Source organism: Lepidochelys kempii, chromosome 9 (genome assembly GCF_965140265.1).
Source record: "Lepidochelys kempii isolate rLepKem1 chromosome 9, rLepKem1.hap2, whole genome shotgun sequence".
NCBI lineage: Eukaryota > Metazoa > Chordata > Testudines > Cheloniidae > Lepidochelys > Lepidochelys kempii.
This window is the reverse complement of record NC_133264.1, coordinates 24,959,937-24,985,576: the sequence shown is the minus strand read 5'-3', so window position 1 is coordinate 24,985,576 and position 25,640 is coordinate 24,959,937. Positions and strand designations below refer to the sequence as shown.

At 43.7% G+C, this 25,640-nt stretch overlaps 1 protein-coding gene across 4 annotated transcripts in view; it reads right to left on the bottom strand.

Annotated features, from left to right (window-relative positions):
- Positions 1–23,523, bottom strand: part of PLCH1 (phospholipase C eta 1) — a 163,049-nt gene extending 139,526 nt beyond the window's left edge. For all 4 annotated transcript variants that reach the window (XM_073359624.1, XM_073359623.1, XM_073359625.1 and 1 more), the window contains exon 1: positions 23,379–23,523. The gene's annotated coding sequence lies outside the window, so the exon portion shown is untranslated. The remainder of the gene's footprint in view (positions 1–23,378) is intronic.
- Positions 23,524–25,640: the final 2,117 nt, after the last annotated feature.

Below are 25,640 nucleotides of genomic sequence, written 5' to 3'. Positions count from 1 at the left end.
TTTTGATTGCTGTGAAATACTGGTGTGTTCTGATGCAGTCTCTTTCTGTTTTATCCCAATGTATCGGGTTTAAAAGTCTCCCTCAGAAAAGTACTAGACAGGCAGCCTACACTAATATGTGGTTAATTACACTAAAAATTAGATCTATTAAGATTGTCTTGGATACTAAGCAACAATACCTGTGACTTCTGCTGGTGGTTGTGTTCTTCTATATTTCTTTGATTTTTGCCCTTATCACACATGAATTTTTTCATTAAAACAGCTGAAGTAAAATCACTCTCCTAGTTATAATTAATAAGGAGCCCAAGCTGAGAAATTCCGATCCAGGTTTTCCCAAAGTTTGGGGGTGATGCAGACCATATTTATTCATGTTTCATCAGATTAAAATTGTAGGCTAATCATCAAATAATGAGAAAAAGATAAAACTAAGTTATGTTTTAATTAAGTAAATACATTTTATTTATCAATCCTTCATCACTAAGATTATGTGAGAAAGAAAAGATAATTTCTTAGCCCCTCTCAGCACCCACAGAGTTCACGTTGCCTGGGGATTTTTAACAAAAATATTACTTCCAATATACGTTTAGTCTCTTTCAAAGAAATTCTTCAGCCTAACTCTTATATTGTGTCCCACGCTGATACAATATCCCCTTTTATTCTTAGCACAAAGGATTCTCCCATACCACAGGAAACTCTTATCAAAAAAAAAAAAAAAAAGCACTCTGCTACATGTTAGAGATGAAGACGGAATTATAAGGGAAAGGCAACTACTCCACATTTGAGAAAATCTTCTAAAAAGTACTTTCATTTTCATCTATACTATTATTTGTATTATGGTAGCTCTGAGGAGCCCCAGTCAGGATCAGGTCCTGGGTAATGTACACTGTACAAACAAAGAGTAAAAGACTGGTCTCTTCCCCGAAGACTAAAAAATATAAAGGCAAATACTAAGGGCTTGTCTGCACACAAAAGTTGTTCTTCTTTAACAATACTGATCTACCTCAAGTGGTACAATCCTCCTAATGTGGACTCAATTATAACAGTATAAAAATGGTTATACAATACAGTTTATTCTGTACGTGAAGGGGAATAAACTATACCATTGTTTATATTGGTATAATTGCATCTATACTGGTGGTTGTACCATGTAACTATTTCAATGTAAAAATCACACCCATAACCATGATTGTTACACTAGTACAAAATCTGTGTGTAGTATAGGCCTAATTTACATAAAACAATCTTCTGAAGTAATCAGTAGTTGGCGCTGTAATTTAGCTGTAATGTCGCTATTTCACAAGAGGCAAAATTCACTGGTCAGCCCCCCCGAACTGGCACAAGACAAATCTCTGTTAGTGTCCTACCTCAGCAAAAAGAGGTTATTGTAAATCGGCAAGAACCCATTCACAATACAATACAATAAGTTAAAATGTACTTAACACCTAAACTCAGCTCAGTAATGGATTCTATGAAGCAGCCTCTAGAAATACATGAAGTTAAAAGAACTATTCTTTCAATAAAAATGAATCAACTAAAAGTTGTGTGTGAGTCAGCAAAGGTTATTCTGGTACCTTGAGTACTGTAACTCACAAAGCCTTCCAAGGTACTTCACAAAATGACATTACCTGAGCAAAACCAATTTATCTTCAAATTCAGTTTGCCAGCACTTGTTTATTTTATACAAGAAATTACAGTTTACTTATGTATCCACTTACCAACGGTTCTACAGTTAGCATTAAATTACAGCTTTAACCACAGCTCTTCATACAGGAGCTCAGAGGTACACTGACACAGGGGAAGCATAGGTCACAGCAGCCTTTGAAAAGGACCAATACAAAAAGGACCCTCACCCCCTATGATGGCTTTGCTCTGCTGCTGTGGTGTGAAGGCAAGAAGATATCCATGCTCACAATTGATCGTTCCTTCCCGTAGGCACTATGAATGTTAGCTAGCTAGGTGCAATGACTGTGAATACAACCGGCAATGGAGGTTTCTGGTTCCCACTCCTCTTCCCCCGCCCCCGCCTTCTTATGCACAGAACAAATCAGAATCTAATTCTTCATTAATGTTTTATACATCTTGCAATAAAATATATAAGCACTGGATTCAGTACACTCTATTAGAGTGTACTTTATTTACTGGTGTCATTAAAATGTGGACTAGTTTAACAAGAGAATGAGCATCTGCCATGATTTTAAGAGACATTAAAAACTCATAAAAATGACCATGAGTTAAACAAGAACAAGAAAGGACAAATGGGAACTGCTGCACCTAATACGCCATAACCCTAGCAAAGGGCATCAGAATTCAACACAATTAAACTACAGATTTCACTATGGAGTTTGCTTCTCATTAGTTTCAGTTCATGTAATAAAATAATAGTCAAAGGAATTAGAATAGATCCACATTTATCCCAATGAAATGGGGGATAAGGAATTTATCTGGATAATTGGAGACTTTTTAATGTAAATAATTCATATCAAGGGACATATAGCAATTGAAATAATAGGGGTTTACAACTAGATGAGTAGATAAACTAGTTTCTGCTGACTTCTGACCACTTTCTTTTTCTCATATATACACACACACTTTAGAAATGACAAGTGTGACAAATTAAGTAAAATATTTTCCTCCAACATTTTTCTCAAGTTTAAAGGCTGGATTTTTTTAAAAAGTTGAGCATATGCAATACTCTGATTGTGTGTGTATATCTATTTGCCTATGCAAATATTTGATTCTTATGTGCAATCCCACTAACTACACATAGCAAGTATGCACACAATTGTGCAAGTAACTTTTTTAATATCAGATTTTTAATACTGAATGGCATGGAATACTTATAAAAGGAATTTCTCTTTAATCCAAGTACTTTAATGTGATTACTGAACACCCATATGTGAAGGTCTTATGCTATCCCAGCCCTTTTTCTAGTTGAAAGGTCAGGGTGAAACATAACCAGATTCACAGCAGCCCAAATATCCAGTCTCTTAATAAAAGCCTAACTTTAAGCACTGAAAGTATCAAAGCTAATGTAATTGGCTCTATGCAGCCCAACTGATGGACAAAGTTTGTGATATATGCCATTGAACCTAATTTGGTAAAAAGTAGGGCTGTCAGGTGATTAAAAAAATTAATCGTACTTAATCACACTGTTAAAGAATAATAAAATACCATTTATTTAAATATTTTGGATGTTTTTTGCATTTTCAAATATATTGATTCCAATTACCATACAGAATACAAAGTGTACAGGGCTCACTTTATATTATTATTTTGATTACAAATATTTGCACAGTAAAAAACAAAAGAAATTGTATTTTTCAATTCACCTAATACAAATAATGTAGTGCAATCTGTTTAACAGGAAACAGATTTCAGAGTAACAGCCGTGTTAGTCTGTATTCGCAAAAAGAAAAGGAGTACTTGTGGCACCTTGGAGACTAACCAATTTATTTGAGCATGAGCTTTCGTGAGCTACAGCTCACTTCATCGGATGCATATGCTGTATGAAAGCTCATGCTCAAATAAATTGGTTAGTCTCTAAGGTGCCACAAGTACTCCTTTTCTTTTAACAGGAAAGTCGAACTTACAAATGTAGAATTATGTACAAAAAAATAACTGCACTCAAAAATAAAACAATGTAAAACTGTAGAGCCTACAATTCCAATCAGTCCTACTTCTTGTTCAGCCAATCGCTCAGACAAACAAGTTTGTTTACATCTGCAAACAAGTTTGTTTACATTTGTTTACATAATGCTGCCTGCTTCTTGTTTACGTCACCTGAAAGTGAGAACAGGCATTTGCATGGCACTGTTGTAGCCGGTGTCGCAAGATATTTACGTTCCAGATGCACTAAAGATTCATATGTCCTTTCATGCGTCAACCACGCTTCCCGAGGATGTGCGTCCATCCCGATAACGGGTTCTGCTCGATAATGATCCAAAAAGTATGGACTGATGCCTACTCATTTTCATCATCTGAGTCAGATGCCACCAGCAGGCTGATTTTCTTTTTTGGTGGTTCAGTTCTGCAGTTTCCGCATTGGAGTGTTTCTCTTATAAGACTTCTGAAAGCATGCTCCACATTTCATCCCTCTCAGATTTTGGAAGGCACTTCAGATTCTTAAACCTTGGGTTGAGTGTGGTAGCTATCTTTAGAAATCTCACATTAGTACCTTCTTTGTGTTTTGTGAAATCTGCAGTGAAAGTGTTCTTAAAACGAACAACATGTGTTGTATCATCATCCGAGACAGCTATAACATGAAATATATGGCAGTATGCAGGTAAAACAGAGAAGGAGACATACAATGCTCCCCGAGCACATCATCAGCACGGAAGCATGTCCTCTGGAATGGTGGCCAAAGCATGAAGGGGCATATGACTGTTTAGCATATCTGGCATGTAAATACCTTGCAATGCCGGCTACAGAACTGCCATGCAAACATCTGTTCTCACTTTCAGGTGACATTGTAAATAAGAAGAGGACAGCATTATCTCCCATAAATGTAAACAAACTTGTTTCTCTTAGCGATTGGCTGAACAAGAACTAGGACTGAGTGGACTTGTAAGCTCTAAAGTTTTACATTGTTGTGTTGAGTGCAGTTATGTGACCAAAAAAAACCCCTACATTTGTAAATTGCACTTTCACAGTAAAGAGATTGCATTTCAGTACTTGTATGAAGTGAATTGAAAAATACTATTTTTTATCGTTTTTACACTACAGATATTTGTAATAAAATAACAAAGTGAGCATTATATACTTTGTATTCTGTGTTGTAATTGAAATCAATATATTTTAAATGTAGAAAAACATCCAAAATATTTAATAAATTTCAATAGGTATTCTATTGTTTAACATTGTGATTAAAAGTGTGATTAATCATGATTATTTTTTTTAATCGCGATTAATTTTTTTGAGTTAATCGCGTGAGTTAACTGTGATTAATCGACATCCCTAATAAAAAGACATATGTTCATAAACAGTAAGAAATAGAAACAATGGAAGGTGGACTGAGTAAACTCTTCAGGCTGAGGGTTTCTTTTTATTATCTGGAAGCTTTTACTAAGTTATTCCATTTCTAAAATTGTCTGTGTGTGTAAAAAATTAGTTTTGCACCAACATGTGTGTCTGTGTACACAAATCGGTTTTGCATCAATGTATGTAACTCCAGTATATGAATCCTCTGTTAAATACTCGATAAAGAATACACCTAGTTTTTGATCAACAGGGACTCCTAACCCCAAAAGGTTTGTAACTTGATATCCCTAGAACACAAGGTTAGAAGAACTTTCTGGTTCCACAGTACTTTGCAGGTTCTCTCACACAAAAACTGTCCCCTGGGGAGTTGTTCAGGGAAGTAGGTCACTACTTTTGCAGACCCACAATGCACTGGTATAGCAATAGTTGGAGGGAATGCTATATGTGCTCACAAGGAACCACTTTACACAAACCAGACTGGTTAATGTTTCAGGAACAAACAGTACTAGAAATGCTCAGCAGCAATATTCAACCTTGAAGTTTTGCAGTTTAGTAGTGCAGACGGGGTTTTAAGCACCTGACCACTTCACACTAAAAGGCTGAGAATTCATACCAATTTTCCCTGTCTCATATCCTTGCTAATGTTCAGACAGATTAACTACATTAAAGTGAGCAGTGCACTGGATGGGGAGATTACTAATCCCATTTTCTCTCAACTGCCCCCCTTCCCTCCTTGTTCCTGAAACACTTCAATAGACACCAGTTATACTGACTGGCTGACCATCAGGGATTCCTACTGATCAGAGCAGATGACAGTCCACTGAATCCCCTCCCCCACTGCCAAAAAACCAATCTTACTATTCCATTTTACTATTGCAGCCCAGTACCTGTTACCATCTTTTGCAAACATCAAATGCAATATTCCCCCTTTCTTTAGAAAAAAGGGAACCCCAGATGGTAAAATAAATAAATCAATATTGAGACCTTCCAAGAGGCGCCACACACAATAACCTCCTGTGCCTGGTTGATTTATGTTTTACTCCAAAACAAAAAGTAATCCAGTAAGAATGCTGTGAAGCACTGAGGCAATAATATGGAAAAGGCACCAACCCTCAGGCCATGATGGGTGGGGGTGTGAATCCCTGTGACTGACAGAAACTTTAGAGGGCCTAGCTCAGAAAACTATTGAAAGCTACAGAGAACTTTCAGAAAATGAGTGGGTACAACAACAGGGGGTGGAGGAATGGGGAGAGAATTGAAAATATATTATCCTACAGGTCAGGCAGCATGCAAGAAAACCAAACAAAGCCAAGCAAGAGACTCAGTTTCAGGGCACAGAAGAGGCATGATTAGAAGTAATAACATACTAGCTTTAGGAATTTCCAGAGAACCACTCTTATAAGTACCACAGACAACTGGATCAGAAAAAAAACCCATACCTCTAGACCAACTGTCTAGCAATAGTGGTAGGTGTTTGGCTAGCAGGAATATAGTGCTCACAAGAAAAACACTGGCTTTTAACTTTGGAGTTGGGATAGAGGAGTGAGCCTGTATGGTGGCAGGCCATATTCTGTGCTGATTTGCACCCTGTGCAGCCCCATCGATTTCTATAATGTGTTTCTTTCAACTGCCCCCAGAATACACAAAGACAGAGGTAGTGAAAATATTTTGCACTTGTACAGCACCTTCCATTGGAGAATGTCAAAGTGCTTGAGGAATTTACAACATGCCTGTGTAATTGGTATTACTGGCCTCCTTTTATAGATGGGGAGGCACAGAGGCACAGAGAAGTTAAGTGACTTATCCAGAGTATGATTGGAAATTTCTGGCAAAGTCAGAAATGGAACCAGCGTTGCTCATATCATATTCCTGTACTTAGACCATATGCAGGCAGTAGGAGGGACCATGTTAGCCAGAACCATGTTTTTATGAATACTGTTTTCATACAGTTTGCTCGGCTGTGTAAATTAGGTTTAGCCATTTACATATGGTGTTCTACACTAGGGACCTAGTCCTACATCCCCTTACTCATGTGAATACGCCATTTTCGGGATCGAGCCCTACATTTCTAAAGGCCAGATTCTGCTATCTTTATTCATATTGGACTGGGTATCTATTTTAGACGAGTATGGGTGGCAGAATCTGGCTCTGAACAAACGGAGAAAATGCTTGGTAAAGCCAAAGCAGAGGACAGCACGGCACTTTTACTCTCATATCCTAGAGCGTGCAGTGTTGCTGTAGCCGTGTCAGTCCCAGGATATCAGAGAGACAAGGTGGATGAGGTAATATCCTTTTTTGGACCAACTTCTGTTGGTAAGAGAGCTTAGAGACAGAAAAGCAAGCTCTTCTTCAGCTTTGTGCGGCTCAAAAGCTTGTTTCTCTCATCAAAAGAAGTTGATCCAATAAAAGATATTACCTCACCCATCTTGTCTCTCTAATATCCTAGAATATGCTGTCACACAATCCAAAGATTAGAGCTATTCAAATTTCTCTTGCACTTTATAATACCAGTATATGCTGAGCAAGTCATAAGTGAGAGGGAAGACATTACTTGCACAAGACTGCTAAACAGTGACACCCAATTACACTCCCACCTTGCTTTGTTACCTATTGACAAATTGGGGTATATTTAACATGTTGCTCCTTGCATCAAAGTTTATAATCACCCATAGACCTGAGCGCCAATCTGCCTTATTATGAAATGTAAGAAAAGGAGCTGTCATTTCTAGCCCATGTTTTTACTAACCAATATATTTAATTAATAAATCACACAGCTGCTTCTGGTAAAACAACCTTCAAACCTCTGCAAGAAGACCAGCTGCTGCACTGATCAGATTATAAGTAATATAATATACTTATATAATATATACTGTTACTCTGAAACCAATTTTAAAAGACTTTTAGAAGACTGAGACATAAAAATTGAATGTTGCTTACAAATATAAGACTTTTCATTGTCCTTGAACATGTTTTTAGCGAAACCCGGTGTGGAGTAACTATTAAGTTGATGGTGAACACCCAAGATGCCAGTTAGTGCTGACTATGGTGGTGGCTTTTGTGATGTACCCATCTGTCCCACTAAAATATGGATGAGGGCCACTTACTTATTTCACTTAGGCCACCAGATACCCACTAGATCAGAGGTGGGCAAACTATGGCCTGCGGGCCACATCCAGGCCACAGGACTCTCCTGCCCAGCCCCTCCCCTGCTGTTCCCCCTTCCCCGCAGCCTCAGCGCGCCGCACCGTCAGTGCAAGGCTCTGGGCGGCCGGGCGGCACAGTTGCAAAGTCGCGGCCTGACCCAGTGCTCTGGGCAGCACAGCTGTAGTGCCGCCAGCCACCGGTGCTCCAGGCAGTGCGGTAACAGGGCAGGGATGGTTGGACAGAAGGCAGGGGAGTTGGGGGGATTGTCAGGGGGCAGGGGTGTGGATAGGGGTCGGAGCAGTCAGAGGGCTGACGACAGGGGGGTTGAATGGGGACAGGGGTCCTGGGGAGGCAGTCAGGAAGGAGGGGGGAGTTGGATGGGGCAGCGAGGGGCAGTCAGGGGCAAGGGTTCTGGGGGCAGTCAGGGGACAGGGAGAAGGGTTGGTTGGATGGGGCAAGGGTCCCGGGGGGCAAGTCAGGAATGAGGGGGGTTAGATGGGGCAGCAGGGGGCAGTCAGGGGTGGGAGGTCTGGGGAAGGTCAGGGGACAGGGAGCAGGGGGTGGTGGATGGGGTAAGAGTCCCCGGGGGGCCATCAGGGGACGGGGGGGTTGTATGGGGCAGGAGTCCCGGGGGGTCCATCAGGATGAGAAGCAGGGTGGGGTCGGATAGGAGGCGGGGGCCAGGCCACGCCTGGCTGTTTGCGGAGACACAGCCTCCCCTAACCAGCACTCCATACAATTCTGGAAACTTGATGTGGCCCTCAGGCCAAAAAGTTTGTCCGCCCCTGCACTAGATGGTGACAACTTTTGGCCAGTATTTAACTAGGCTGAAGTTGAACCAGCAATCTAGAATTTGAAGGGCTCCATATATTTTCTGTGCAAAATTCTCCTCTGATCAGCACTACGGGTCTGTAGTATATATTTTGCACTCATTTAACATTGAGAATAAGGGCTATAGACATCAATGAAGTTACGCACGTAGGACAAATGCAGAATATGTAAGAGATCTGTTCTGTAGTGCAAAAGAGAGACACAATGCAGGGGGTTTGTATTGCAATTTGTATAGTGGGGTGCTGAGAGCCATTGAACCAAACTGTAAACTCTGTACATGATGGAAACCATTTCAAGCCTAGTTTCAGCACCTATGTCACAGTGCAGATAGGAGTAGATAATTTGACTCTATGGTTTAATAGAAAATCAGTTTTGTCATTTTAATAATTTAGTCAGCAATAAAGGGTACTGGTGAGTATACAACGCAAGCTATTTGTTTTACAATAAGGATATTAATAACATTTGGGAACTTAAAATCTTGCTTTCATATCAACAAAGAGAAAAGAGAAACATGCCAGCATATTATTCTCTCTTCTCTTTTATTTACGGTGACAGGAATTATGATCTGTAAACAAACTTCATTCTCTGCCAAAAATGACAAAGAACATTTTATGGCCAAGATTCAATGGTAGATGTGAGAAACACTTAGGGCCTTATCCATATAAACTTTCCAAGACACCGTAACTTCAAGACTTAATTTCATAAAATTATCCACAATTCAGAAGTGATACAGACAGAGCCTCCAATTCACTGGAGTTACAATCTTTATATAAGACAAGAGACAATAGTTGGAGACAGACAGACACAGGGGCGGCAGGTTTCTATAATTTTTGGTGGTGCCCAGAACGGGTCCAAGTCCCACCACCCCTCCCCGTCCCCAAACAGACCTGCCTAAGGCTCAGGGAGAGAGTTTGGGTACAGGAGGGGGTGCAGGCTCTGGGAATGGAGTTTGGGTGTGGGAGGGGTGAGGGGTCAGGCTCTGGGACGGAGTTTGAGTGTGGGCTTTGGGCTGGGGTAGGGGGTTGGGATGCAGAAGGGGGAGGGCTCTGGGAGGCAGTTTGGGTGCGGGAGGGGTGAGGGATCAGGCTCTGGGACGGAGTTTGGGTGTGGGCTTTGGGCTGGGGTAGGGGGTTGGGATGCAGAAGGGGGAGGGCTCTGGGAGGCAGTTTGGGTGCGGGAGGGGTGAGGGGTCAGGCCTTGGGACGGAGTTTGAGTGTGGGCTTTGGGCTGCGGCAGGGGGTTGGGATGCAGCAGGGGGAGGGCTCTGGGAGGGAGTTTGGGTGCGGGAGGGGTGAGGGGTCAGGCTCTGGGACGGAGTTTGGGTGTGGGCTTTGGGCTGGGGCAGGGGGTTGGGATGCAGCAGGGGGAGGGCTCTGGGAGGGAGTTTGGGTGCGGGAGGGGTGAGGGGTCAGGCTCTGGGACGGAGTTTGGGTGTGGGCTTTGGGCTGGGGCAGGGGGTTGGGATGCAGCAGGGGGTTGGGATGCAGCAGGGGGAGGGCTCTGGGAGGGAGTTTGGGTGCGGGGTGCAGGCTCTGGGCTGGGGCAGGGGGTTGGGATGCAGCAGGGGGAGGGCTCTGGGAGGCAGTTTGGGTGCGGGAGGGGTGAGGGATCAGGCTCTGGGATGGAGTTTGGGTGTGGGCTTTGGGCTGGGGTAGGGAGTTGGGATGCAGAAGGGGGAGGGCTCTGGGAGGCAGTTTGGGTGCGGGAGGGGTGAGGGGTCAGGCTCTGGGACGGAGTTTGAGTGTGGGCTTTGGGCTGCGGCAGGGGGTTGGGATGCAGCAGGGGGAGGGCTCTGGGAGGGAGTTTGGGTGCGGGAGGGGTGAGGGGTCAGGCTCTGGGACAGAGTTTGAGTGTGGGCTTTGGGCTGGGGCAGGGGGTTGGGATGCAGCAGGGGGAGGGCTCTGGGAGGGAGTTTGGGTGCGGGAGGGGTGAGGGGTCAGGCTCTGGGACGGAGTTTGGGTGTGGGCTTTGGGCTGGGGCAGGGGGTTGGGATGCAGCAGGGGGAGGGCTCTGGGAGGGAGTTTGGGTGCGGGAGGGGTGAGGGGTCAGGCTCTGGGACGGAGTTTGGGTGTGGGCTTTGGGCTGGGGCAGGGGGTTGGGATGCAGCAGGGGGAGGGCTCTGGGAGGGAGTTTGGGTGCGGGAGGGGTGAGGGGTCAGGCTCTGGGACGGAGTTTGGGTGTGGGCTTTGGGCTGGGGCAGGGGGTTGGGATGCAGCAGGGGGGTGGGATGCAGCAGGGGGAGGGCTCTGGGAGGGAGTTTGGGTGCGGGGTGCAGGCTCTGGGCTGGGGCAGGGGGTTGGGATGCAGCAGGGGGAGGGTTCTGGGAGGGAGTTTGGGTGCGGGAGGGGTGAGGGGTCAGGCTCTGGGACGGAGTTTGGGTGTGGGCTCTGGGCTGGGGCAGGGGGTTGGGATGCAGCAGGGGGAGGGTTCTGGGAGGGAGTTTGGGTGCAGGAGGGGTGAGGGGTCAGGCTCTGGGACGGAGTTTGAGTGTGGGCTCTGGGCTGGGGCAGGGGGTTGGGATGCAGCAGGGGGAGGGTTCTGGGAGGGAGTTTGGGTGCAGGAGGGGTGAGGGGTCAGGCTCTGGGACGGAGTTTGGGTGTGGGCTCTGGGCTGGGGCAGGGGGTTGGGATGCAGCAGGGGGAGGGCTCTGGGAGGGAGTTTGGGTGCGGGGTGCAGGCTCTGGGCTGGGGCAGGGGGTTGGGGTACGGGAGGGGGTGCGACACTTACCTCAGGCAGCTCCCGAAAGCGACCTGCCCACCCCTCTGGCAGCGGCTCTTAGGCAAGGGGGCAGGGGGTCTCCGCGCGCCGCCGCCCGCAGGCAGTGCCCCCGCAGCTCCCATCGGCCGCAGTTCCAATGGCAGAGTCGGCACTCAGGGCGGGGGTAGCGTGCGGAGACACACACACCCACTCCCAGAGGCCGCAGGGGACGTGCTGGCTGCTTCCAGGAGTGGCGTGCCGTGCGCAGCGAGGGCAGGCAGGAAGCCGCTTTACCCTCGCTGCGCCGCTGGTGGTGGCAGCGGGGCCCCCAGGCCCTTTTACATCTGCTGGGGTCTCTGCGGGGAAGGGGGACTCACCTGTGACTCTCTCCGCTGCCGTGAGGGGAGGTGGGCCAGGCGGCGCCGAGTTGGTAGTATCCTTTGCATTCTCCACCCCCCGCAAAGTGGACCCTCCCATTGAACAATGGAATTCCGTCCCATCCCCCCCCATCCCGCAGCCCAGCACTGAACGCAGCCCTCCCGGCGGAGCGGTCAGCCCGGCGGGACTGGGTGGGGTGGAGGCGCGCGGGCTGGCTGCCGAGAGGAAGAGACTGCACGGGGCTGGAATGCACAGCGGCTGGGGAGCACGTCTCACCCGGCTGGCAGCAATCCGGGGGGAGTTGCACGGGGGCGGCAGGCGGGGTCAGGGGAGAGACCCGGCCCCGAACATTGGTGCAGCTGGGCCCCTGTGCTCTGAATATTCCTGGAGCTCGGGCAAGCACCATGGGCCAGTACAACTCGCCATCCCTGGACAGAATCATAGAATCATAGAATCATAGAATATCAGGGTTGGAAGGGACCCCAGAAGGTCATCTAGTCCAACCCCCTGCTCAAAGCAGGACCAATTCCCAGTTAAATCATCCCAGCCAGGGCTTTGTCAAGCCTGACCTTAAAAACCTGACAGACAGACGGGGTAGTACAAGGCACCCTGGATGGTGAAAAAAAGTGTCTGAAAAAACACTGGATAGGGCAGGGGTGGCCAACCAGTGGCTCCAGAGCCACATGTGGCTCTTCAGAAGTTAATATGCGGCTCCTTGTATAGGCACCGACTCCAGGGCTGGAGCTACAGGCCCCAAGTTTCCAGTGTGTGGTGGGTGCTCACTGCTTAACCCCTGGCTCTGCCACAGGCCCTGCCCCCACTCCACCCCTTCCCGCCCCCTCCCCCCCAGAGCCTCCTGCACGCTACGAAACAGCTGATCGGGAGGCGCTGACCGGCAGGGCTGCTGGTGGGCCACGGTGGGAGGCACTGGGCGCAGGAGAGGAGGGAGCTGATGTGGGGGCTTCTGACATATTACTGTGGCTCTTTGGCAATGTACGTTGGTAAATTCTGGCTCCTTCTCAGGCTCAGGTTGGTCACCCCTGGGACAGGGAAAAATTAAAAATACATTTCAAGGCTTCAGAATGCACAATAAATAATGAGGAAATTTTAACAAAACAGACCATTGTTTCTTAAGGCTAATAAACTTTCCTCAGTGAACATGCAGTGTAAAAGTTTGGACATGTAAAAAAAAGAAAATGTAAGTCTGTCAATCAATAACTCTAAATCATATCAGAGCAATACAAATTATATTGCTAACAGCTGTATTTCCTCTTATTTTGTAATAAGCTACATTCTGGAATGTTTAGCCTAGTGTACTAATATTTAATTCTTACACTCATTACCTGTACTACAAATAAAAGGAATTCAGGAGAGGTCTGCCAAATTGTTTTACCAGGGCCTACCCGGTGCTACTGAATCAATAGTATCTTTACCCATGCTTTTTCCCATGAGGGGTCATTAGGAAATAGTTCCGCCGTTGGGAAAATTAAGTTCCCTCAGATGCCAATTTAGGAGTTCCTGATAATTCCCAACCAGGTCTTCAGCTCCTTCAATGAAGACTGAAGACTCCAAGTTTACTCATCATGCTTGAGAAGACCAAAATTCAAGTTTTCTGATGAATGGTTCTATCATTCAAGGACAGAAAATTCTATTCCGCCCCTGGAGAAAACAGTTCCACTCATTTCAGTGCCTAAAGATGTCAGCAAAGTGGGCTATGCAGGCCTCCAATATTGAATCATTGAGGGTGTGAGCAAGAGGACATTGCTATCATTCAAGAAAGCATGCAACTCCGGTCTTAAGTGCATTGTTAGCACTTTATCTATATGAAAGCCACCTCACTGTAGTGTGAAACAGCAAATGCTGGTGAAAGGAACCAATGTCCTCACAGAGTGATCCAAGAACATAAAGAATCCATTTAACAGCTGTTAATGACATTCACATCTTTAACAGCTTCATGAAGTACCTGGCACAGCTTTTAAGGCCTTTTCCTAATAACAAGAGCATAGCAGTGTATGAAACAGTGACACTATGGAGCAATAGGTGCGCTGATTCAGAATGGTAACAAGGCTACATTGTGCTTACCTATCATCACCTGAGAACCATGTAAATCTTTGTCTGTTTCCAGAAATGCCTTCAGTAAACATTCCCATGTTCTAGCATAGCTTTAGAAAAAACCTGCCTCTTCATCAGAACAACCAGAGGCACACCTTGCAAAAGCCAGGAGTTGTGCAGCACCAGAGACTTTCCAACTTGCTAAGTAGTCACACTTTCTGAGTTTGGAAAGCAGTTGTTCTCATATGTCGTCAGCCACATCACTAACATAGCATGAAACAAAAAGAAAAGGAGGACTTGTGGCACCTTAGAGACTAACCAATTTATTTGAGCATGAGCTTTCGTGAGCTACAGCTCACGTGAGCTGTAGCTCACGAAAGCTCATGCTCAAATAAATTGGTTAGTCTCTAAGGTGCCACAAGTCCTCCTTTTCTTTTTGCGAATACAGACTAACACGGCTGTTCCTCTGAAACATAGCATGAAACAGTTGTTATTTGAGAAGCCCAATGTTTACAAGTTGGTAGCTGCTTCAGGCCCTGTAACTTTTGAAACTATACCTCTTGCTCACAGAACGGTAAGATTTTCTGGAATAGCACCCATCTCAAATAGGGATAACCATTAAATGCCAGAGTGGGGTTCATGCTGATATTGCCGGTTTGGGTAATCAGACCCTGTTGATTTTTTATTTTTTTTTAATATTCTCAGATTTGTCTTTCACTGACTGAAGTTTGGTTTCTAAATATTGTGTCAACTCTGAAGATTTCCTGTTCTCAGCCACAATCACTTTCCATCATACCACACACAGTTGTTTTGCATCAATCAATACAGAAACCATACATCATGTTTTTGCCATTGTATTTCCTCACTTTCTTTTTTCGCCATCACTGGAACAGCTTGCTATGCAATGATCAATCTTTCTGAATCACCTCGGGCCAGACCTGAGCCCAAACAAAGAGTGAATGATGTACGCAACATGTACGGTGACATGAGGCTCAGTAGTGCTTTTGGCCCTTAGCAATTACACTCGACTCATCTGGTATTCCAATGCAGTGATACATTTGGTCATGGTCTGTGTGCATGGCTACATGCACTTATGCTCTAATAAATTTACTTGCACTTTGTGTCATACCTAGGAAACAATGTTTGTAATGGGGCTTTTCCTGTTTTGTATAAAATAAATTCAAACACACACACACACACACATGTTCACTAACAGAGGGAAAAGCAGCCTCCTACACACTCACCTCTTGAAATTGTCCACAGTAAACCATCAGCTGGTATTTTAATGGACGAGCAAATTGATCATCCTTATAAGGACACATCATGACAGGACTTAGAGTGGGTATCTACTTTTATTATTTTATATTTATTGATTTTTTTTCCCAAAAAACATTTACATTATTTGATAACTGACCTCAGCCTCCATGGATCTCGCCAGGCCTCCTCTGAGTCTTTGACCCATAGTTTGGGAAACAGTGATTAAGAATTTTGTTTTTTTTAAGGGAAAAAATAGAATCACAGAATAACAGAACTGTAGGACTGGAAGGAACCTTGACAGGTCATCTAATCCAGTCCTCTACACAGAACCAGGACTAAGTATTATCTAGACCAGGAGTAGTCAAGCATTTTTAGTCAAAGTCCAAATTTCTTGGTCAAGATATAGTCAAGGTCCAGACTCCAGAGAAACATTTTTCACACAGCAATAACAGTAATGATAATAATAACAACTAAATAAGAAGATTTTGGGGTCCATTCAAAAGCATCTGGCAGTCCAGATTTGACCCATGTTCTGCCTATTGACTTCCCCGATCTAGATCATTCCTGACAGGTTTATCTAACCTGTTCTTAAAAACCTCCAATCACAGAGATTCCACAATCTTCCAGGGTAATTTGGTCCAATGATTAACTCCCCTTGTCATTAGGAAGCCTAACATATAACCTAAATCTCCCTTGCTGCTATTTAAACCCATTACTTCTTGTCCTATCCTTAGTGGATAAGGAGAACAATTTATCACCATCCTCTTTATAACAACGTTTTACATACTTGACTGAACAAACCCAGTTTTTTCAATCTTTCCTTGTAGGTCAAAGTTCTAGAAAACATGATCTTTTTTGTTGCTTTCCTCCGGACTTTCTTCAGTTTGTCTACATCTTTCCCCAAGTTTGTTGCCTGGAACTGGACACAGTACTCCAGTTGAAGCCTTATCAGTGCTGAGTAGAACGGAAGAATTACTTCTCATCTCTTGCTTACAACACTCCTGCCTTTATAATTTTGTCCCTACATGCTTGTGTCTTTTTTTTACTATTCATCCTTCATAATAATAATCTGAACTAATACAAAGAATCATATATCAATACTAAAACTCTAATTAAGAAAGCACATGGCATTTTAATAGGCCATCATAGCTTGACAGCCAAAGATGCTGCATATTAACAAGACCATTTTGACACAGACAGCTATACTACCCCATTAAAACACAAACAAAATTATCGGCCTTCACTAACCAAACAATCTATTTTTTACTACCGCTGAACCAAACAATACTCCTTTAGTGACAGTCTGACAACTAAGAGTTAATGGTTCTCCTAGAAAAAGTATGTGGATGCATTCTAAACTCAGTATATAACTCAAGGCTTAAATGGAAATCCATACAGCAATCAGAGATGCTTGCTTCATGTGCCTATATCCTACATGCCATACAGATGGTATGATCTGTAGTACTAGTGACTATCTATTGACATACAAGAGGTAATTAATTTTCATTGACTCTTATAAAGGTTGCCCAGAAAACCAGACCTAATTTTCTTAAAGGCAAAATAAAAGCTATTTTAAATTAGCTCCCACCAAATAGTACGAATGAAAATTTGTGACTAACTAAAAATGTGACTAACTACAAATGAAATAGTGATATAAAGTATGAATCACAACCACATATTTATTATTTTCTGAGTGCCAACAATATGCTCAGCACTGTACAATACAGAGAGGAAGACACAATAAGGCTACTTTGCATTTTTGAAGCACCTTCGTCTCAAACATCTTTCATGTACTTTACAAGCTCTAATGAACTGAGCCTCAACATAAGTCTGTGAAGGAGGTAAATTTTATCAACACTATTTTACTGAGGAAGAAACTGAGGCATAGACAGACTGTGCTTCCCAAACTTACACAGGACGTCTGTAACAGAGCTGCAAAGACATCCCTAACTGTAAGAGGACCGGTTTCAGAGTAGCAGCCATGTTAGTCTGTATTCACAAAAAGAATAGGAGTACTTGTGGCACCTTAGAGACTAACCAATTTATTTGAGCATGAGCTTTCGTGAGCTACAGCTCACTTCAAGAGGACCTACAGTTATGACCTGATCTAAATGGCAAAACTACTGTTGACTTCAATTGTAGCATGAGTAGGTCCTTAGGTGATATAACCATTAAACCCTACTCAGTGTTCATTAAAGGACAAGCTTCTTTTTATGTAGTGTAGTTGTAGCTGTACTGGTCCCAGAATATTAAATAGACAAGGTGGGTGAGGTAATATCTTTTACTGGATCAACTTCTGTTGGTGAGAGAGGCAAGCGTTCATGCTACAAGAAGAAAAGGAGGACTTGTGGCACCGTAGAGACTAACAAATTTATTTGAGCATAAGCTTTCCTGAGCTACAAGAGCTCTTCTTCAGGAGATACTGAGTGTCACAGCTAAATGCAAGGCTGAAGAGATTGTTTAGCGTAAGTAGTTAGCACATATTCTAAGGGACCATTCAAGGTGTTAATGGGCCACTCTACCTGGAATGGTCCCTTGGAATATGTGCTCACTGCTTATGCTAAACAATCTGTTCCACCTTGCATTTAGCTGTGATGCTAGCTAGGAGTACCTTTCCCAGACCTGAGAGCTCTGTGTGCCTCGGAAGCTTGTCTCTCTCACCATCAGAAGTTTTTCCAATAAAAATATTACCTCACGCAACTTGTCTCGCTTAGGCTACATCTACAGTAGAGAGCTTACAGCGGCACAACTGTAGCGATGCAGCTGCGCCAGCCACTGTAAGATCTTTCATGTAGCTGCTCTATGCCGACAGAAGAGAGCTCTCTCGTCTACCTAATTAAACCACCCCAACAAGCAGCGATAGCTATATTGGAGAGAGAAGCTCTCCCACAGACATAGTGCTAGGCACACTACTTATGCCAGCGAAACTTATGTTGCTCGGGAGGGATGGGGGTGGGGGTTCACACCACTGAGCAACATACATTTTGCTGACATAAGTGGTAGTGTAGACAGGGCCTAAGCTTCTTTGTAGTAACAGAAAGATTCTCCCCTCAGATCCACATGGTAATACTCAACTACAGTATTAGCATTCCCTAACATCACAAGAAAAGTCACACAAATCGAAGAAACTCTGAATACTGAAGCTGAGTACTAACATAAAGACCTGAGATGAGAATTTTCCCCTGTATTTTGAGGATCAAACCATTTTGATGTCTATAGTATTTCTTGACAACATATCAATGCAAAGGGCACTCCTGCTTAACGGCAGGCTTGGGATCTACTAGCAGCAAATCAATAGTGGATAACTTCACCTACAACTCATATGGAGAGAGATTTTTTTCCCTTTAAAATATTGATGCTTGCTCCCAAAGTCATCTTGGAACACAGGCCTTAAAGGGTGAAATGACAGAAGCGCTAACTCAATTCCCTAGGCAACATCCCAAGCTGAGCTGGCATTGTTACAAAAATGAGTTCCACTCCACTTGGTCCAGAAGTACCAGCTGATCCCTATTTTATAGACTTTTAAAATGGGAAAATGTTTTTCAGCCAGTTCCATAAATCTTTTAATTAATCATTGATAGTCAGATGATAAATCATAATATTCTTTTGCTATACAACCTAACCTTTTATCCAGAAACTGAATCCTTCACAGGCTATATAGAAGGTATAAGTATCTGTTCACTCTGTTGGGCTTACTCCAGGGGCTGTTGCTCAACAATACAGGAAGATTTCAACAGTGTGTACACTACAGCAGTAGTAGATTTTTTTCTTTTGTATAGAACCTGCAACCCTCACACCAATGAGTAATCTTTATTTATTTTAGTAGTTCTGTTGATTTCAGTGGGACTACTTGTGTTAGTAAGTCTTGCAGGATTGGACCCAGACTTCTTTTAAGTACTGTTATGGCAGAAATGTTTTGGATATGGGTACCTGAATAGTAACCATATTTATATTTAATAGTTTCTGGAGCTTTGTGAAATATGGGTCATGAACCTTAAGAACAAATATATAACCAGAGTGTATGTAAAGGACGCAAACACTGTACTTTATAACTCAGACATCTCTTGAACAAAGAAGCCCTGAATAGTACATTTGATACCACTGATACAGTCTTACATTTGTCTTGGTAACTTAAGAATTATGCATGATTCTTTTGGACGGTTTCTTCATTTCTTTTGCTCTCCAGAATTATGTGCCGTATCTTCTAGCAACTTAACTAAACCGAATAATTACAACAGACACACAGCTGTGAGCCATACATATCACAAAGGATGAAGATACAATTAGCGAAATAATGTTGGGGGGGGGGAGGTTGGGGGGTTTTTTTGGGGGGGAGGGTTGTTTGTTTTTTTGTTTTCTTAATTTTTATTTTAGGGCTAAAACTCAGTTTAAAAAAGCCTTAATTAGATGTTTGTAAAGTGCTTTCAGAAAGGACCCAATCCTGTTAGGTGCTGAGGTTAAGTCAGTGGGAGCTGAGAGTGCTCAGCATCTTACAGGATTGGACCAAAAAGTGCTACATATAGATGCTAAAAATACACTCAGGGTGAAATTCTCATCCCTTTGAAGTCAATAGCAAAACTCATATTGACTTCAATGCCTCAGTTCCTTCAACAGAGCTGCAAACAGAATCCAGCTCTCTAGACTCTCAGTCCTTTTTCTTAATCACAAGACCTCTGTAACGGTAAGATCAACTACAACAGTTACCAGCAGGACAGTGGGGTGGGAGGGGGTATTGTTTCATAGTCTCTGTGTGTATATAATGTCTTCTGCAGTTTCCATGGTATGCATCCGATGAAGTGAGCTGTAGCTCACGAAAGCTCATGCTCAAATAAATTGGTTAGTCTCTAAGGTGCCACAAGTACTCCTTTTCTTTTTGCAAAGACAGACTAACACGGCTGTTACTCTGAAACCTACAGCAGTTAGGGTCTCCTATCTGAATGGCAAAACTCCCATTTATTTCTGTGGGACCAGGATTTCATCCCTAAATATTCCTAACAAAACTGAGGGTCTAATGCTGAGAAATGCTGAGGACCTGCAGCTTCCTGGAAGCCGTAGCCTTCTGAATCTCACACTCTTCTTGTTCAACAAGACAAAAATAAACTTTTGTACATGAGGGTCTAAATGAACAATAGGAATTCTATTTCATATTTTCTCTTTGAACTGAAAAAATAAATACAATTTAATACAATTCCTGAAACAGACCCTGGAAGAGATACACAGCTCTTTATGACTTATCTTCATATCAACTGTATCTTGAATATCAAATAATGCCTAAGAAGCATTGAATTAATGTTGTAATTGCCAACACAATTTCTCTCTCCAGGCTCAATATTTCTTTCAAAGTTATTCATATGAACAAGGCATGAGCTCCTTATAGTGAGATATAGGTAATAAAGATGGTACTTATAGAGGACTTCACTGGAACTCAGATAAAAGACATGGTTTATTTATAGCCTCAGCGTATTGACGTATTGTAGAACTTTAAAGCATCTCATCAACCAGAAGAACATTCTAACTGAAAAAAGATGTCAAATACTGTAGATAGGGTTGGCAGAATTCAATTTTTTAAATAATGTCCAGGGATAATATCAATGTTTATTTTTAAGCATTTTTCCCTATTTTTATCTATTTAAATTTTCATGGTTGTGAAGAAATATGGATTTTGAGCTTTTTTGTTTGATTTTTATCAATTTACATTCTCAGTTGCGGGAAAGTATGGGGGGATAATTATTACAGATAATAATTATTTAAGGACAGTAGATGTTGAGATTCAAAAAGTTCAAGCTTTATAACTGTTAAAATGCAATTGTCAACATCACATGTCAAAGTATACAAGGTAAATATTCTTAAGTCAAACTCTAATAAGTTCACAAGCAGCAGTTTTCTTTGCCTATCTGTAAATTTTGATTATCATCAATGCAAAATTTTTGTCAGTTTGTATGCATACAGTGAAATTGACTTTACTGACATTTACCAATAAAATAAATTCTTCCAAGCCTGACTATACATATTTATTTTAGACACTTTGGCTATAAACTTTTAAGAAGCCGATGACCAAATCAGAAATTCTTTCAATGGTGCAAGTTTTAAAAAAATCCTGGACCAAATTACTCAACCTATTGTTCTTTCAAAACCAATTTTGCCTGGCTATAAATCTAGACTGCACCAAACCCTTCTGCCTTTGTTTCAGCCCCATCCCCCCTAGGTTTTTCTATCTAATTATCTGACTCCCTGCTAACATTGTTCTTTGCAATTTACCTCCAGGAACCAATAGGAACACATGTCATTGGGAATTAGGGAATTGCTGCAAGATACAAACCAGCAAACAGGATCATAAACTATCTGAATGCCAAAACTTTCTTTAACCATGAGATGTGAGGGCAACACACAATATCTTATTCCATTTACTAATAGGATATGATAAGAGAACTAGTCTTACAAAGCAGAAAAATGATTATTTAATTCAGATGTCTTTGTTGTCCTTGAGACCAAGCACTTAATAACGTATTATATAGCAACATACTGCACTTTATTCCATATAATCAAAAAGTAAGGCCCTAGTCATTTAATTCCTTTTACAGGGCAAGGAGATCAATTCCAACTACAGCTAAAGAATTCCCTAACTCCATTTAGGAATCCATGTTTCTTGTTTGTGGCAATAACTACTAGAAAAGGCTCATCGGCTTTCTCATATATGATGCGTACCATACATCAGCTAAATAACCACATTGGGTTACTGAGCGGAGCAGGAAGGACAAAAGCTGTGCTGAGCCACCTGAAATATAAGCCTGTTAACATCATAATCTAAGAAATATGTACATGTACCAAATTTAACACTCCTGGTAAACAAACTCTGTTCACATTCACTGAGAAGATTGTTTAAGAATAAGGAAATATGCTTCCCAAACAACGGGATAATCTGTATTGGCTATCTTAACTTTTATGGCTCTGGTGAGTTTCAGTTAACCTGCAAAAGACTTAAATGGGTACAGAAAATGAGATGGGAGACCCACAAGAAAAGCAATTAACCTTTCTTCAGAGGCTAACTTTTTGCTCTCTCTTTCACCTACATCTCTGAACTCATCCGCTCAATACAAGTGTATTACAAAGAAGGAAATATTAAATCAAGAAGACTTTACTTGACTGGAGTTTAATCAGATCCATCACTGTTTGCACAGCTACTTTTTATTCTTAATTAATGTTATCTAAAATCAAAACATACAAGGCAAAAGAGTTCTGTCTCTCTCAAGCGCCCACTTTGGGTCACACAGCAGGTGGCAAACTGGAAAAGTACAAACCAGCAACACAAGAGAACACTTATCCTTAAAAAATATCTGCCAGGCCAATTATGTTTGGTTAGTCTAGAGAAAACAGATGAATGAAAAAGATGTACCAATTTCAAGAGGGATCCGCACTCCAGTGTTGCGGCTTTCCAGCTCCCAGGCGAACGAAGGCACATTCGTAGCTGTTCAAAAATAACTGAGACGCTTGCTTAGGGTCTATCTAGTAACTGGGTATCAGTCATTTCTTCTGTCTACCCTCCTCGCCTCTCTTTGCCTTCTGTCCCCCTTCCATTAAATGCCAATGATTCACGCCTTTTGAGACTAGCGTGAGCTCCTCATTTCCATGGCATTAAACGGAGGGCTTAACCGTTCGTGGGGGCTGTCGCGGACACAATGACCTCTCCCCTGGCTCCCTGGGGCCGAGACACTCGGAGAGGCGATTACATCTACTCCAAGGAAGCTAACAAAACCTGCCTCCCCTGGGCTGCACCTCAAGCTGGTAACAGCCCGCTGGCGTGAAGCTCCCCTGGGAGGGAGGCTGATGGCTCCAAGGCGTCTGCACCGGCCCAGCAGCGCCTACCCATCTCCCGAGCGTGTTACCCCGACAGAAGAAACCGGCTGCCCGGGGGGCTGCGCCACACAACGGCCGGGGATGCCGCCACCGCCTGCCACGGGGAAGTTGACGGGAACTTGGTGCCTGTCCTTAGCCCCCCCCCCCCCGCCCCTCTCCCTCGAGCCGCTCCCCAGGGCAGCTCGTACCTCTGAGCGGCTCCCTCTCGCCAGGGCACTTCCCCCCGCAGCGGCTGCGGAACGGCTCTGCCCCAGCCCCGCAGCAGGAGCAAGCAGCGGAGAAGGGGCCGGCACCCGCTCTGCCGCCGCCACAACCTGCGTCCTCATTCAAACACGCACAGCGATCCCCCCAGCAGCGCGGCGACAGCAGCAGAAACCCGGAGCGGGAGCCGGCCGGACCGGAGCGCCCCGCGCCGCCTGCCCCGGGCACGGAGCACACGGGGCCGCAGACGCCGTGCAGCAGTCGGGGAAAGGGGTGGGGAGCTGCGGGGCCGGATCCTACTCCCGCTGTAGTCAGTGTAAGGCCAGGATCCTGGCAGATCAATTCCCCGCTGGGGGGTGGGGGGGCGGGCTGTGCTGACCGCAGCCCAGTTGCCCCAGCGTGCTGGGTGTTATTCTGCCATTTCCATTGTATCAGGATAGTTACAGACACTTGGGGGGGGGTGTCATTTTTGATAGTCTAGCCTAGTTTCTTCAGTCCTTCCTCGGGCAGAACTCCAGCTGAAGTCAATGGGAGTTCGGCTTCATGAACAGGGAGAGGATGATTGGATCCTCACCCCACCCTGGAAAAGTATGAGTAAATGGGAACTATAGAGGCAGGTGGTGGGAGAATTAAATCCATTACCAACCTGCGGACAGCAGCTCTGCAGTCCCTTCTCCACTGCAACTATCTAGCTCATCTATATTACCTGAGTCCTTGGGGTAGACCCCTGCATGAGGGTCCGGGTTGTGGCCACAGGACTGGCCCTAGCCCTCTGTTTCTCTCCCAACCTGCTGTAAAACCTCCTCTCTGCCATCGCTTATGTGGAGGTGGTGCAGAGCCTACTTCTGTCAGTCAGGAGGGGCAAGTTAGCTTCTTTCCACTCCTGCTCCTCAAGCATCTTCCCTCAAATGTCCCCTACACACATACCAGACACAGAGAGCAGAACTACTGTGATTATGTTGCATTGGAGGCCTTCCGTCCCACGGTCCCCCCTTGCCCGGGTGAATGGCACTTTCTGTAGAAAAGCGAAGCAAGCTGCAGCAGCTCTTTTGTGTGTCCACCCTGAACACTTAAAATGCACGAACTTGGTTTCTGTTTTCTAACAGGAGATTAATGTATCTAAAGGATTCTGAAGTAGTAGTGATCCAGCACCAGGTATTCCAGCATTTCTTGTCTCCGCTTCTATTCAGCATGCTCCTATTGTTTGCTAGTTCAAAGTCTGCTGGGAGTACTAAGCAGCTTTTCATTCACCTTCTATTTCAAATTTTCCTCCAATAAGAAGGGTCCAAGAAAATAGGGTCACATTGTGCCAGTCATTTTTGTATTTCACTTTACACAGAGAAGCAGTAACAACGTTACTGCCCATTCAAAAGGCAAGAAAATACTTTTAGTAAAGAGCTAAAAAAATTAGAGATGGAAAAGCCCTATCAGAAGATCCCACCCATCCCCTGCCAGTGCAGGGAATAATGATATAATTCCCTTCACAGAGCATGCATCAAATAGATGAATAGCATACTCAGTCACTGTCAAAAAAGCCAAGAAGAAGTGATCAAGTTTTAGTTTTTGTCCTTTTCTCAAACTGAAAGGTATGCCACGGTTTTCCAGGGCTTTACAGATTGTGAGGACATGATTGTCCGTCCAGTTTGTCAGACTAGGAGGCAGATCTGCGGAGGGGAGCTGCAGAGGGAGTAATGTGACCTCTTGGAGCAGCATCTTAAATTTCACCTTTTCATCTCTGTCCAGCGACTGATTGGCTGATACCATAGAAACAATCCATTGTTGTCATTCAATTCAGCACGGGCTATTACAATTGCACAGCAAAGCATCCTGGGCCAAACGGAAGAAACTTTATCCTCAAAAAGAACGCGGCTGCTACTCTGAAATTTATCCTCAAAGTAATTGCATGTGAAACGTGAGTTCGTCACCTTTAAAAGGGGTTGGGGGGAGCTTCCCCTTTGAATATATATTATCCCTCACTATTACATCTTGTCGCTGTTTTTTTTTTTAAACAAAGAACTTTCACAATATACAAGATCTTTAAGCATAAAAAGGGGAAAGCTACTGTCTAAAATTTCTCTCCCTGAGTCACCACAAACCGATTCTGTAGTTTTGGGAGTTCAGGAGTTTTGTTAAACCCTCCACATAATTCCCTCATTTAAGGAGTTCAAATGCATTCCTTCTCATTTGATCTTCATCACAGCACCTAAAAGCGCTTTTCAGGAGGTCACTGATCCTGATGTCTTTCACTC